Source organism: Chiloscyllium punctatum, chromosome 29, assembly GCF_047496795.1.
Source record: "Chiloscyllium punctatum isolate Juve2018m chromosome 29, sChiPun1.3, whole genome shotgun sequence".
NCBI classification, from domain to species: Eukaryota; Metazoa; Chordata; class Chondrichthyes; order Orectolobiformes; family Hemiscylliidae; genus Chiloscyllium; species Chiloscyllium punctatum.
This window is the reverse complement of record NC_092767.1, coordinates 40331814-40344661: the sequence shown is the minus strand read 5'-3', so window position 1 is coordinate 40344661 and position 12848 is coordinate 40331814. Positions and strand designations below refer to the sequence as shown.

General features: G+C 44.1%; 6 non-coding genes across 6 annotated transcripts; all 6 read left to right on the top strand.

Annotated features, from left to right (window-relative positions):
• Nucleotides 1-173: 173 nt before the first annotated feature.
• Nucleotides 174-255, top strand: trnas-aga (transfer RNA serine (anticodon AGA)). The gene has a single exon. It is a non-coding gene; the product is annotated as a tRNA-Ser (tRNA).
• Nucleotides 256-2381: 2126 nt separating this feature from the next.
• On the top strand, nucleotides 2382-2454 carry trnar-ucg (transfer RNA arginine (anticodon UCG)). Its single transcript has one exon. It is a non-coding gene; the product is annotated as a tRNA-Arg (tRNA).
• Nucleotides 2455-3858: 1404 nt separating this feature from the next.
• On the top strand, nucleotides 3859-3940 carry trnas-aga (transfer RNA serine (anticodon AGA)). The gene has a single exon. It is a non-coding gene; the product is annotated as a tRNA-Ser (tRNA).
• A 2125-nt stretch (nucleotides 3941-6065) lies between these two features.
• Nucleotides 6066-6138, top strand: trnar-ucg (transfer RNA arginine (anticodon UCG)). The gene has a single exon. It is a non-coding gene; the product is annotated as a tRNA-Arg (tRNA).
• Nucleotides 6139-7555: 1417 nt separating this feature from the next.
• On the top strand, nucleotides 7556-7637 carry trnas-aga (transfer RNA serine (anticodon AGA)). Its single transcript has one exon. It is a non-coding gene; the product is annotated as a tRNA-Ser (tRNA).
• Nucleotides 7638-9748: 2111 nt separating this feature from the next.
• Nucleotides 9749-9821, top strand: trnar-ucg (transfer RNA arginine (anticodon UCG)). Its single transcript has one exon. It is a non-coding gene; the product is annotated as a tRNA-Arg (tRNA).
• Nucleotides 9822-12848: the final 3027 nt, after the last annotated feature.

The window sequence follows — 12848 nt, the reverse complement described above, 5'->3', positions numbered from 1 at the left end:
TGCTGCAAATATCTTGTCCTAACTTTGTGCTTTTCTTCTTTTACATTGGTGTCTCGCACCTTACAAATGACAGCAAAGGTATGAATGGAGATGGAAACATGTAACTCAAGTCAGCGGCAGCTTTCAATGAGATCACGGCTGATTTGGTCAATGCTCAGGGGGTGGCGCTGTCTGTAGTCATGGCCGAGTGGTTAAGGCGATGGATTAGAAATCCATTGGGTTTTCCCCACGTAGGTTCGAATCCTGCTGACTACGTTATGAACGCTTTCCTGCTGGAACTATTCAAAGTTCAGAAAGCCTGTTTTGCAAACCAGGCCTGTAATTTGATTAGACTTGAGAAACTCGAGTTCTTCATCAGAAATGCTCCACGTTTAAAACATGATCTCTGTTTCTCTTTCCAGATAAACTGCTCGACACATCGGGTTTCTGCTGTTGTTATTGAACGCTCTTTCAGAAGTGCTGCTTTTCATTAGATTCCTTTCATCCCTTGTCCTCTGTTCTCTGACTCTGGTCATTGGCAACACTTCCTCCTGCTCGTCAGTGTGCTCATTCCCCACCGCTCCCTCTCCCATCATTACAAACGACCGCAGGAAATTGCCACTTAACCATCTTTGTTCCAAAGTGAAACTCACCAGCCTAGGAACTCTCTCCACCAAACGGGACTTCTCATCCCTGGACATTGTGCAAGCCAGAGGATTGTGAAGAGTTACTGTGAAAATATTGTCAGTTGGCAGTTGGAAAAATGATTAGGAAGCAAACCATATAATTTAGGCTCCAGCTTTGGAAATCTTGAGAAACCCTTTGGGAAATGGAATCATAGGAGATACAAGAAGTGTAAATTGTCAGTCCGAGTAGAGGAAGGGACATTGACTCTGATCTTCTCGGCACAGGAACTGATCTGAGACATTGAAAGAATTCTCGCTCCCGTACGCGAGGAATACAAACTTCATCTGGACTGTGGGATAATGAAAAACTCTGGAACACTCAAGACAGTATCCAAATATTGACTGAGATCACTACAGTACGAGTACTATAGATGGGTCAGTTTTTGTCCACTGTGTGCGGGAGGGCTTCCTGACACAGTATGTAGACATGCCTTCAAGGGAAGAAGCCACTTTCGATTTAGTACTGGGTAGTGAGCCTGGCCAGGTTTTAGATTTGGAAGTAGGTGAGCACTGTGGAGACAGCGATCACAATTCTCTCAGGTTTACTTTCGTGATGGAAAGGGATAGGTGTACTCCACGGAGCAAGAGTTTCAGCTGGTGGAAGGGAAATCACGATGCAATGAGGTAAGATTTAGGAATCGTAGAGTGGGGTAGGAAACTGTAGGGGGTGAGCACATTAAAAATGTGGAGGTTATTCAAGGAAAAGCTCCTGTGTGTCCTAGATAAGTATGTACCTGTCAGGGAGGGAGTAAGATATAGAACGCGTGAGCCGTGCTTTACTAAGCTAGTGGAAACCCTGGTCAAGAAGAACAAGAAGTCTTATGTTAGGAGAAAACGTGAAAACTCAGTTCGAGCGCTCGAGGGTTCCAACGATATCAGGAAAGACCTAAAAAGAGAGCTGAGAAGAACCAGGAGGAGACATGAGAAGTTGTTGGCAGATAGGATCAGGGTTAACCCTAAGGCTTTCGATAGGTATGTGAGCACTAAAAGAATGACGAGAGTTAAATTTGGGACAATCAAGGATAATAGTGGGAAGTCGTATGTGGAGTAAGTGGAGATAGAGGAAGCACTAAATAAATATTTTTCGACAGAGTTCGCTATAGATAATGAAAATGTTGGCGAGGAAGATAGAGAGATACTTGCGTCTAGACCAGAAGAGATTGAGGTTCACATGGAAGAGATATTAGAAATACTGCAGAGTGTGAAAATAGATAAGTCAGCTGGGCCGGACGGGATCTATCTGATGTTGTTCAGCAAATGCACGACAGGAAGGTACAAATCAAGCTGATGCTAACAACGGCTCGTTTTGAGCCGCTAATTTGCAGTGAAGTGGCGGCGCCAATAAAAGGTGTCACGCAGCTCGTCTAATTCCACATCCTGAGCTCGAAATGACCAGATGTCTCTCGCAGAGTTTCGGCAGGGTCTTGCTTAGACGACACCATGACAGGTTTTCACTGGAGTGGATCATGAATTCGCGTCGGGACTGCGAATAAAACGATGGAAACTTCCAGCAGAGAAGGAGGCGACCCCGAAGCAGGCAGCTGAGGACAAATGTTTCTCCTTTGCCAGTGAAAGTCACTGCTTCACAAATTGGAAACTTCGAAGTGAAGCAGTGTTGGTGATTTTCTTCGCTGCTTGTTCACCTTTTTAATTCTGATTCCGTGAAAGTCAATGGCATTACATATCGACATTCTGCCAGCGGTGTGCGTGTCTGTTGGGCCAGTGGCGTAATGGATAACGCGTCTGACTTCGGATCAGAAGATTGTAGGTTCGAGTCCTCCCTGGCTCGAGGGGAATGTCTGACTTTAACCGTGCCCCACGTTGACGCTCCCCTGTGATGTCCTGCCGGGACGTCGCTTCTGTGCTTTTGCATTTGTCCTATTATCCATTTCAAATTCCAGCTCACCACAACGGAGACCTCTGTCGCTTTGGGGGTATCTTTCTGTGTGTCTCCCTTTGTGGGTGAAAATGAGCATAAGTTCCTCAAAAGAGTTACAAGTCGCTGTGCAAAGGTCACACATCTGCCCCATTATTGTGCCATTTAAGAACACAGGATAAAGTCATTGACATTTGCACTGGGAACATTAGAACACACGAGACTTTGGGCCAAAGTTGGAAACTGCGACTGGAATGATTGGCTCTCTGATTAGCCGCGATGCACACAGGTGGAATGGCCTTTTCCCACTTTGTACATCTACGAAGACAAGTTGAAAATTTTCATAAAGTGTGTTTTATTTACACCAAATACGACAGTATCTATCGCCTTGTCTTGTTATTTACTTGTGAGGATTCCATACTCTCAGAACCGTGGCCCGGATCGTATTCCGGCTCATGTAATGCTGGTATTGTTCAGCTAACATGTCGGTGTACCAGTACTTCTGCCGATTTTCCGATGCTAGCAGGTCATTGGTTTTGTCCAAAACATTATGAATGTTAACATAATACGAATAGCTGCCGTTGCTGGAAATCTGAGCCAAAAACGAAAATTGATTGCGGAACGCAGAAAGACTGGCAACAGAAACATCGACTTTCCTGCTCCTCGGATGCTGCTGTGCTTTTCCAAAATTTTCTGCTCTAAAATCAGGTTTCCAGCAACTGCAGTCCTCACTTTTGCCTCGTTCCTTCAGTGTCGCTGGTTCCCAATTCAAGAACTCCATCTCTAGCGGTTTCATGTCTGTACCTCCATGCTGTCGAGTTGAAGAGTGAAGAAAAGTAACTCACCCCCTCCATCTCTGGGGTAATTAGGGGCTGAAAGTGAATCGTATCACATTGAAGTGTATCTACAAGCGACTTAATCTCTGTCTTTTATTGGGAACCATCTCTTTCATTGTAACCATCAAGAAAGACCATTTCGTTCGCTAAAAAGAGAAATGAATATGTCACTAACCTTTGTTTGTTTCATGGCCAAGAATACTCAGATCAATAGCTCCCTTGCTTACCTCTGCTGGTCATGTTCGCAAAGCGGTCTAGCAAATTGCCAAGTGTGATTTTCCTTTCAATAAATAATGTTGAACCAATTTTGCTGCAAATATCTTGTCCTAACTTTGTGCTTTTCTTCTTTTACATTGGTGTCTCGCACCTTACAAATGACAGCAAAGGTATGAATGGAGATGGAAACATGTAACTCAAGTCAGCGGCAGCTTTCAATGAGATCACGGCTGATTTGGTCAATGCTCAGGGGGCGGTGCTGTCTGTAGTCATAGCCGAGTGGTTAAGGCGATGGATTAGAAATCCATTGGGGTTTCCCCACGTAGGTTCGAATCCTGCTGACTACGTTATGAACGCTTTCCTGCTGGAACTATTCAAAGTTCAGAAAGCCTGTTTTGCAAACCAGGCCTGTAATTTGATGAGACTTGAGAAACTCGAGTTCTTCATCAGAAATGCTCCACATTTAAAACATGATCTCTGTTTCTCTTTCCAGATACACTGCTCGACACATCGGGTTTCTGCAGTTTTATTGAACGCTCTTTCAGAAGTGCTGCTTTTCATTAGATTCCTTTCATCCCTTGTCCTCTGTTCTCTGACTCTGGTCATTGGCAACACTTCCTCCTGCTCGTCAGAGTGCTCATTCCCCACCGCTCCCTCTCCCATCATTACAAACGACCGCAGGAAATTGCCACTTAACCATCTTTGTTCCAAAGTGAAACTCACCAGCCTAGGAACTCTCTCCACCAAACGGGACTTCTCATCCCTGGACATTGTGCAAGCCAGAGGATTGTGAAGAGTTACTGTGAAAATATTGTCAGTTGGCAGTTGGAAAAATGATTAGGAAGCAAACCATATAATTTAGGCTCCAGCTTTGGAAATCTTGAGAAACCCTTTGGGAAATGGAATCATAGGAGATACAAGAAGTGTAAATTGTCAGTCCGAGTAGAGGAAGGGACATTGACTCTGATCTTCTCGGCACAGGAACTGATCTGAGACATTGAAAGAATTCTCGCTCCCGTACGCGAGGAATACAAACTTCATCTGGACTGTGGGATAATGAAAAACTCTGGAACACTCAAGACAGTATCCAAATATTGACTGAGATCACTACAGTACGAGTACTATAGATGGGTCAGTTTTTGTCCACTGTGTGCGGGAGGGCTTCCTGACACATTATGTAGACATGCCTTCAAGGGAAGAAGCCACTTTCGATTTAGTACTGGGTAGTGAGCCTGGCCAGGTTTTAGATTTGGAAGTAGGTGAGCACTGTGGAGACAGCGATCACAATTCTCTCAGGTTTACTTTCGTGATGGAAAGGGATAGGTGTACTCCACGGAGCAAGAGTTTCAGCTGGTGGAAGGGAAATCACGATGCAATGAGGTAAGATTTAGGAATCGTAGAGTGGGGTAGGAAACTGTAGGGGGTGAGCACATTAAAAATGTGGAGGTTATTCAAGGAAAAGCTCCTGTGTGTCCTAGATAAGCATGTACCTGTCAGGGAGGGAGTAAGATATAGAACGCGTGAGCCGTGCTTTACTAAGCTAGTGGAAACCCTGGTCAAGAAGAACAAGAAGTCTTATGTTAGGAGAAAACGTGAAAACTCAGTTCGAGCGCTCGAGGGTTCCAACGATATCAGGAAAGACCTAAAAAGAGAGCTGAGAAGAACCAGGAGGAGACATGAGAAGTTGTTGGCAGATAGGATCAGGGTTAACCCTAAGGCTTTCGATAGGTATGTGAGCACTAAAAGAATGACGAGAGTTAAATTTGGGACAATCAAGGATAATAGTGGGAAGTCGTATGTGGAGTAAGTGGAGATAGAGGAAGCACTAAATAAATATTTTTCGACAGAGTTCGCTATAGATAATCAAAATGTTGGCGAGGAAGATAGAGAGATACTTGCGTCTAGACCAGAAGAGATTGAGGTTCACATGGAAGAGATATTAGAAATACTGCAGAGTGTGAAAATAGATAAGTCAGCTGGGCCGGACGGGATCTATCTGATGTTGTTCAGCAAGTGCACGACAGGAAGGTACAAATCAAGCTGATGCTAACAACGGCTCGTTTTGAGCCGCTAATTTGCAGTGAAGTGGCGGCGCCAATAAAAGGTGTCACGCAGCTCGTCTAATTCCACATCCTGAGCTCGAAATGACCAGATGTCTCTCGCAGAGTTTCGGCAGGGTCTTGCTTAGACGACACCATGACAGGTTTTCACTGGAGTGGATCATGAATTTGCGTCGGGACTGCGAATAAAACGATGGAAACTTCCAGCAGAGAAGGAGGCGACCCCGAAGCAGGCAGCTGAGGACAAATGTTTCTCCTTTGCCAGTGAAAGTCACTGCTTCACAAATTGGAAACTTCGAAGTGAAGCAGTGTTGGTGATTTTCTTCGCTGCTTGTTCACCTTTTTAATTCTGATTCCGTGAAAGTCAATGGCATTACATATCGACATTCTGCCAGCGGTGTGCTTGTCTTTTGGGCCAGTGGCGTAATGGATAACGCGTCTGACTTCGGATCAGAAGATTGCAGGTTCGAGTCCTACCTGGCTCGAGGGGAATGTCTGACTTTAACCGTGCCCCACGTTGACGCTCCCCTGTGATGTCCTGCCGGGACGTCGCTTCTGTGCTTCCACATTTGAAACTTGCATTTGTCCTATTATCCATTTCAAATTCCAGCTCACCACTACGGAGACCTCTGTCGCTTTGGGGGTATCTTTCTGTGTGTCTCCCTTTGTGGGTGAAAATGAGCATAAGTTCCTCAAAAGAGTTACAAGTCGCTGTGCAAAGGTCACACATCTGCCCCATTATTGTGCCATTTAAGAACACAGGATAAAGTCATTGACATTTGCACTGGGAACATTAGAACACACGAGACTTTGGGCCAAAGTTGGAAACTGCGACTGGAATGATTGGCTCTCTGATTAGCCGCGATGCACACAGGTGGAATGGCCTTTTCCCACTTTGTACATCTACGAAGACAAGTTGAAAATGTTCATAAAGTGTGTTTTATTTACACCAAATACGACAGTATCTATCGCCTTGTCTTGTTATTTACTTGTGAGGATTCCATACTCTCAGAACCGTGGCCCGGATCGTATTCCGGCTCATGGAATGCTGGTATTGTTCAGCTAACATGTCGGTGTACCAGTACTTCTGCCGATTTTCCGATGCTAGCAGGTCATTGGTTTTGTCCAAAACATTATGAATGTTAACATAATACGAATAGCTGCAGTTGCTGGAAATCTGAGCCAAAAACGAAAATTGATTGCGGAACGCAGAAAGACTGGCAACAGAAACATCGACTTTCCTGCTCCTCGGATGCTGCTGTGCTTTTCCAAAATTTTCTGATCTAAAATCAGGTTTCCAGCAACTGCAGTCCTCACTTTTGCCTCGTTCCTTCAGTGTCGCTGGTTCCCAATTCAAGAACTCCATCTCTAGCGGTTTCATGTCTGTGCCTCCATGCTGTCGAGTTGAAGAGTGAAGAAAAGTAACTCACCCCCTCCATCTCTGGGGTAATTAGGGGCTGAAAGTGAATCGTATCACATTGAAGTGTATCTACAAGCGACTTAATCTCTGTCTTTTATTGGGAACCATCTCTTTCATTGTAACCATCAGGAAAGACCATTTCGTTCGCTAAAAAGAGAAATGAATATGTCACTAACCTTTGTTTGTTTCATGGCCAAGAATACTCAGATCAATAGCTCCCTTGATTACCTCTGCTGGTCATGTTCGCAAAGCGGTCTAGCAAATTGCCAAGTGTGATTTTCCTTTCAATAAATAACGTTGAACCAATTTTGCTGCAAATATCTTGTCCTAACTTTGTGCTTTTCTTCTTTTACATTGGTGTCTCGCACCTTACAAATGACAGCAAAGGTATGAATGGAGATGGAAACATGTAACTCAAGTCAGCGGCAGCTTTCAATGAGATCACGGCTGATTTGGTCAATGCTCAGGGGGTGGCGCTGTCTGTAGTCATGGCCGAGTGGTTAAGGCGATGGATTAGAAATCCATTGGGTTTTCCCCACGTAGGTTCGAATCCTGCTGACTACGTTATGAACGCTTTCCTGCCGGAACTATTCAAAGTTCAGAAAGCCTGTTTTGCAAACCAGGCCTGTAATTTGATTAGACTTGAGAAACTCGAGTTCTTCATCAGAAATGCTCCACGTTTAAAACATGATCTCTGTTTCTCTTTCCAGATAAACTGCTCGACACATCGGGTTTCTGCAGTTGTTATTGAACGCTCTTTCAGAAGTGCTGCTTTTCATTAGATTCCTTTCATCCCTTGTCCTCTGTTCTCTGACTCTGGTCATTGGCTCGTCAGTGTGCTCATTCCCCACCGCTCCCTCTCCCATCATTACAAACGACCGCAGGAAATTGCCACTTAACCATCTTTGTTCCAAAGTGAAACTCACCAGCCTAGGAACTCTCTCCACCAAACGGGACTTCTCATCCCTGGACATTGTGCAAGCCAGAGGATTGTGAAGAGTTACTGTGAAAATATTGTCAGTTGGCAGTTGGAAAAATGATTAGGAAGCAAACCATATAATTTAGGCTCCAGCTTTGGAAATCTTGAGAAACCCTTTGGGAAATGGAATCATAGGAGATACAAGAAGTGTAAATTGTCAGTCCGAGTAGAGGAAGGGACATTGACTCTGATCTTCTCGGCACAGGAACTGATCTGAGACATTGAAAGAATTCTCGCTCCCGTACGCGAGGAATACAAACTTCATCTGGACTGTGGGATAATGAAAAACTCTGGAACACTCAAGACAGTATCCAAATATTGACTGAGATCACTACAGTACGAGTACTATAGATGGGTCAGTTTTTGTCCACTGTGTGCGGGAGGGCTTCCTGACACAGTATGTAGACATGCCTTGAAGGGAAGAAGCCACTTTCGATTTAGTACTGGGTAGTGAGCCTGGCCAGGTTTTAGATTTGGAAGTAGGTGAGCACTGTGGAGACAGCGATCACAATTCTCTCAGGTTTACTTTCGTGATGGAAAGGGATAGGTGTACTCCACGGAGCAAGAGTTTCAGCTGGTGGAAGGGAAATCACGATGCAATGAGGTAAGATTTAGGAATCGTAGAGTGGGGTAGGAAACTGTAGGGGGTGAGCACATTAAAAATGTGGAGGTTATTCAAGGAAAAGCTCCTGTGTGTCCTAGATAAGTATGTACCTGTCAGGGAGGGAGTAAGATATAGAACGCGTGAGCCGTGCTTTACTAAGCTAGTGGAAACCCTGGTCAAGAAGAACAAGAAGTCTTATGTTAGGAGAAAACGTGAAAACTCAGTTCGAGCGCTCGAGGGTTCCAACGATATCAGGAAAGACCTAAAAAGAGAGCTGAGAAGAACCAGGAGGAGACATGAGAAGTTGTTGGCAGATAGGATCAGGGTTAACCCTAAGGCTTTCGATAGGTATGTGAGCACTAAAAGAATGACGAGAGTTAAATTTGGGACAATCAAGGATAATAGTGGGAAGTCGTATGTGGAGTAAGTGGAGATAGAGGAAGCACTAAATAAATATTTTTCGACAGAGTTCGCTATAGATAATGAAAATGTTGGCGAGGAAGATAGAGAGATACTTGCGTCTAGACCAGAAGAGATTGAGGTTCACATGGAAGAGATATTAGAAATACTGCAGAGTGTGAAAATAGATAAGTCAGCTGGGCCGGACGGGATCTATCTGATGTTGTTCAGCAAATGCACGACAGGAAGGTACAAATCAAGCTGATGCTAACAACGGCTCGTTTTGAGCCGCTAATTTGCAGTGAAGTGGCGGCGCCAATAAAAGGTGTCACGCAGCTCGTCTAATTCCACATCCTGAGCTCGAAATGACCAGATGTCTCTCGCAGAGTTTCGGCAGGGTCTTGCTTAGACGACACCATGACAGGTTTTCACTGGAGTGGATCATGAATTCGCGTCGGGACTGCGAATAAAACGATGGAAACTTCCAGCAGAGAAGGAGGCGACCCCGAAGCAGGCAGCTGAGGACAAATGTTTCTCCTTTGCCAGTGAAAGTCACTGCTTCACAAATTGGAAACTTCGAAGTGAAGCAGTGTTGGTGATTTTCTTCGCTGCTTGTTCACCTTTTTAATTCTGATTCCGTGAAAGTCAATGGCATTACATATCGACATTCTGCCAGCGGTGTGCGTGTCTGTTGGGCCAGTGGCGTAATGGATAACGCGTCTGACTTCGGATCAGAAGATTGTAGGTTCGAGTCCTCCCTGGCTCGAGGGGAATGTCTGACTTTAACCGTGCCCCACGTTGACGCTCCCCTGTGATGTCCTGCCGGGACGTCGCTTCTGTGCTTTTGCATTTGTCCTATTATCCATTTCAAATTCCAGCTCACCACAACGGAGACCTCTGTCGCTTTGGGGGTATCTTTCTGTGTGTCTCCCTTTGTGGGTGAAAATGAGCATAAGTTCCTCAAAAGAGTTACAAGTCGCTGTGCAAAGGTCACACATCTGCCCCATTATTGTGCCATTTAAGAACACAGGATAAAGTCATTGACATTTGCACTGGGAACATTAGAACACACGGGACTTTGGGCCAAAGTTGGAAACTGCGACTGGAATGATTGGCTCTCTGATTAGCCGCGATGCACACAGGTGGAATGGCCTTTTCCCACTTTGTACATCTACGAAGACAAGTTGAAAATAATCTGCAAGGAAAATGTTCATAAAGGGTGTTTTATTTACACCAAATACGACAGTATCTATCGCCTTGTCTTGTTATTTACTTGTGAGGATTCCATACTCTCAGAACCGTGGCCCGGATCGTATTCCGGCTCATGGAATGCTGGTATTGTTCAGCTAACATGTCGGTGTACCAGTACTTCTGCCGATTTTCCGATGCTAGCAGGTCATTGGTTTTGTCCAAAACATTATGAATGTTAACATAATACGAATAGCTGCAGTTGCTGGAAATCTGAGCCAAAAACGAAAATTGATTGCGGAACGCAGAAAGACTGGCAACAGAAACATCGACTTTCCTGCTCCTCGGATGCTGCTGTGCTTTTCCAAAATTTTCTGATCTAAAATCAGGCTTCCAGCATCTGCAGTCCTCACTTTTGCCTAGTTCCTTCAGTGTCGCTGGTTCCCAATTCAAGAAAATTGAAGAAAAGTAACTCACCCCCTCCATCTCTGGGGTAATTAGGGGCTGAAAGTGAATCGTATCACATTGAAGTGTATCTACAAGCGACTTAATCTCTGTCTTTTATTGGGAACCAACTCTTTCATTGTAACCATCAGGAAAGACCATTTCGTTCGCTAAAAAGAGAAATGAATATGTCACTAACCTTTGTTTGTTTCATGGCCAAGAATACTCAGATCAATAGCTCCCTTGATTACCTCTGCTGGTCATGTTCGCAAAGAGGTCTAGCAAATTGCCAAGTGTGATTTTCCTTTCAATAAATAATTTTGACTCAGTTTGCTGCAAATATCTTTTCCAAACATTGTGCTTTTCTTCTTTTACATTGGTGTCTCGCACCTTACAAATGACAGCAAAGGTATGAAAGGAGATGGAAGCATTTAACTCATCAAGTCAGCGACAGCTTTCAATGAGATATCGGCTGATTTGGTCACTGCTCAACGATGCAGCTTTGTCTGTCGTCATGGCCGCGTGGTTAAGCTGAATGATGAGAAGTTCTTTGGGGTTTCCCCACGTCGGTTCGTGTCCTGCTGACGTACGTTGTGAATGCTTTCCCGCTGGAACAATTTCTACTCGATGTTCAGAACGCTTATCTTGCAAACCAGACCGGTAATTTGATTAGACTTGGGAAATTCGAGTTCTTCATCAGAAATGTTTTGTATTTAAAGCATTATCTCTAAGAATGACGAGAGTTAAATTTGGGACAATCAAGGATAATAGTGGGAAGTTTTGTGTGGAGTCAGAGGAGATAGGGGAAGCACTAAATTAATATTTTTCGACAGTGTTCGCTATAGAAAATGAAAACGTTGGCGAGGAAGATACAGAGATACTTGCGTCTAGTGTAGTAGAGATTGAGGTTCACAAGGATTAGGTAATAGAAATACTGAAGATTGTGAAAACAGACAAGTCCCCTGGGCCGGATGGGATCTGTCCTAGGAACCTTCTGGGAAGCAAGGGAAGACATTGATGAGCCTTTGGAATTGATCGTCAAATCATCGTTGTCTACAGGAATAGAGCCCGTGGAATGGAGCATAGCATATGTTGTTCTCTTGTGCAAAAGGTTTCGTAGAGACAACCCTGATAATTACAGACCAGTGAATTCACTGCAGTTGTTGGTAACGTGTTGGAAAAAGGTTATTATAGATAGGATTTATGACCATCTCGCAAAGAATAATCTGATCAGGGACAGTCAGCACAGTTTTGTGATGGTTAGGCCTTGCTTAACGAATCTCGTTGACTTTTTTGACAAAGTGACCAAACAGGTAGATGACAGTAACCCGGTTGATGTGGTGTATATGGGTTTCAGCAAGTTGTTCGATAAGTTTCTCCACAATAGGCTTTTATACAAAATGCGGAGGAATGGAATTATGGGAGAGTTTCCAGCTTTGATCAGTAATTGGCTTGCCAACAGAAAACAGTGTTGTAGTTGATGTAACATGTTCTTCTTGGAGTTTAGGTCCTGGCGCCGTAACACAAGGGTTGGTGTTAGGTCCACTGCTGTTACATGAGATCTAACCTTGCCAATCAGTCTCCCATGGGAAACATTATTGAACACCTTACTGAAGACCGTATGGATCACATTTACTGCTCTGCCCTCATCAATCTTCTTTGTTACTTCTTCAAAAAAATTATCAAGTTTGTGAGACATGATTTCCCACGCACAAAGCCATGTTAATAATCTCGAATCAGTCCTTGCCTTTCCAAATACATGTACATTCTGTTCCTCAGGATTCCCTCCAACAATTAGAGTATTCTTGGCAGATGCAGTTTCATGTAGGGAATGCGAGGTCATATACTTTGTTGGGAAGAATCAAAAGACACACGAGTGTTAAAATCGATCGATAAAAAAAGAAGTGCGGTGCAGAGGAGTCTCAGTGTTCTTATACATGAAACGAACAAAGGTTAATCACATATTTATTTCTTGCTGGCAAAACAAAGCCTTTTCTGATGCTCACAATTAAAGAGATGGTTTGCAAGAAAATAGGAAAATTAAGTCACCAGTAGAGTAATCAATTACCAAGATACCCCTCGTGATGTTTTATGGGACACCTGGCGGGAGGGTGGTCCTCCAACCAATCAAAGTGAACTAGAGGCAGAACTAGACTAAACC